At 45.2% G+C, this 2,500-nt stretch overlaps 1 non-coding gene across 1 annotated transcript; it reads left to right on the plus strand.

The window, feature by feature from the left end:
* The first annotated feature begins 1,236 nt into the window (after window positions 1–1,236).
* TRNAV-UAC (transfer RNA valine (anticodon UAC)) lies at window positions 1,237–1,309 on the plus strand. The gene has a single exon. It is a non-coding gene; the product is annotated as a tRNA-Val (tRNA).
* Window positions 1,310–2,500: the final 1,191 nt, after the last annotated feature.

Here is a 2,500-nt window from a genome sequence, read left to right on the forward strand (position 1 = left end):
TAATAGTATTAATCTAACGTATTTTCACCTCACAAACAAACCCTCTTCTCCCCTCCCCTCCCTTCCATATAATCCTTTCTTTCTTAAACCCTTCCACTTCCTCCCCTTTCCCCTCCCCCTCTCCCTATACACCTTAGATTACCCCCGCCCCCCTTTCTTTTAACCCTTTGGTGCTCGACCTCGCTGACACCGGCTAACCTGGCGGCGCGAAATTTAAATGTCCAGTTCGGCCGTTACTCGTTTGGCGGCCTTGACACTGGGAGGTCGCGTCTGCTTGTCACAGGTTTATGACAAGTGTCGGCTGAGGTATGGATGTGTGTGCGTACATACACGCACGCGCTCTCGTTCACATACACAGGCTCTTTGTCACACCCACACTCATATTCACACTCATACTCATACTCATACTCACTAACTCGCACACACGAGCTACATACATACATACACGCATACATGCATGCATACATATACATACATACATGCATACATATACATACATACATGCATACATATACATACATACATGCATACATATAAATACATACATGCATACATACATGCACACATACATGCACACATACATGCATACATACATGCATACATACATGCATACATACATACATACATACATGCATACATACATACATATATACATACACACACACACACACACATACACATACACATACACATACACATACACATACACATACACATACACACACATACACACATACACATGCATACATACACACACACACATACACATACACATACACATACACATACACATACACATACATACATACATACATACATACATACATACATACATATACATATATACATATATACATATATACATATATATATATATATATATATATATATATATATATATACATATACATATACATATACATATACATATACACATACACACACACACGTTACAGAAAGCTCTCGCACAAATGGCCTAATAAATTCAATTTACGCAAAGATATAACAGCGAGATATCAAACCAGTTGAGATTCTATATACTGTAGTCCACTCCCCCATCAGGAGACACGTGTCAAGCAACACCAGGGCGGTTTCTGTTGAGTCAGCGCTTCTCAAACCATTGATACCGGAAGACTGGAGACAGAACAACATGGGAAGAAGTCTGGGAGAAAGCCAGTGTCCAACGTCGAATTTAAAACAGGAACTTGAAAGAATACAATAGTTCCTTGTATAACAGCTCTCATAGTGTAGTGGTTATCACGTCTGCTTTACACGCAGAAGGTCCCAGGTTCGAGCCCTGGTGGGAGCAAAGGGTTATTTTTTTTTCTTTTTTTTATACACAGGCTGCATAGGTGTGATGAGATAGAGATAGAGAGGGAGAAGAGGTAGAAGGAAGTAGGGAGGGAGAAAGAGGGAGAGAGCCCTAGGAGCAAAACCTCGATTTTTTTATACGCTCTGCATAGATATGATAGGGTATAGGAGGAAGGGAGGGGATGGGGAAGGAGGGAGAAAGAGGGATAGAAGCCTGGTGGGAGCAAGACATTTTTTATACACTCTGTATTGGTGTGACGAGGGAGAGGAAAGGGAGAGAGAGAGAGTGAGGGAGAGGAAAGAGAGAGAGAGAGGGAGGGAGAGGAAAGAGAGAGAGGGAGGGAGGGAGAGGAAAGGGAGAGAGAGAGAAAGAGAGAGGGAGGGAGGGAGAGGAAAGGGATAGAGAGAGGGAGGGAGAGGAAAGGGAGAGAGAGGGAGGGAGGGAGAGGAAAGGGAGAGAAAGAGGAATAGTATCCTGGTAGGAGCAAAAAAGTACATTTTTAGAAATAGAAATAGAACCCTTAACCTTCTGATAGCTTGCCTAAGTGTAGGGGGAGGGAGAGGGACGTAGAGAGGGAGACAGAGAGAGGAAAAGAGGGAGATAGCCCTGGTGGGAGCAAAACCTATAACTTTTTGATAGTCTACAGTGTGACGAGACAGAAGGAAGGGAGAAGGAGAGGGAAAGGGAGATAGAGGGAGGAGAAGAGACGAGACAGAGGGAAGGGAGAAGGAGAGGGAAAGGGAGATAGAGGGAGGAGAAGAGACGAGACAGAGGGAAGGGAGAAGGAGAGGAAAAGGGAGATAGAGAGAGGAGAAGAGACGAGACAGAGGGAAGGGAGAAGGAGAGGGAAAGGGAGATAGAGGGAGGAAAAGAGACGAGACAGAGGGAAGGAGAAGGAGAGGGAATGGGAGATAGAGAGAGGAGAAGAGGCGAGACAGAGGGAAGGGAGAAGGAGAGAGAAAGGGAGATAGAGGGGGGAGAAGAGACGAGACAGAGGGAAGGAGAAGGAGAGGGAATGGGAGATAGGGAGAGGAGAAGAGACGAGACAGAGGGAAGGGAAAGGGAGATAGAGGGAGGAGAAGAGACGAGGCAGAGGGAAGGGAGAAGGAGAGGGAATGGGAGATAGAGAGAGGAGAAGAGACGAGACAGAGGGAAGGGAGAAGGAGAGGGAGATAGAGGGAGGAAAAG

The sequence above is a fragment of the Penaeus vannamei genome, chromosome 13, assembly GCF_042767895.1.
Source record: "Penaeus vannamei isolate JL-2024 chromosome 13, ASM4276789v1, whole genome shotgun sequence".
In the NCBI taxonomy this organism is placed as follows: domain Eukaryota; kingdom Metazoa; phylum Arthropoda; class Malacostraca; order Decapoda; family Penaeidae; genus Penaeus; species Penaeus vannamei.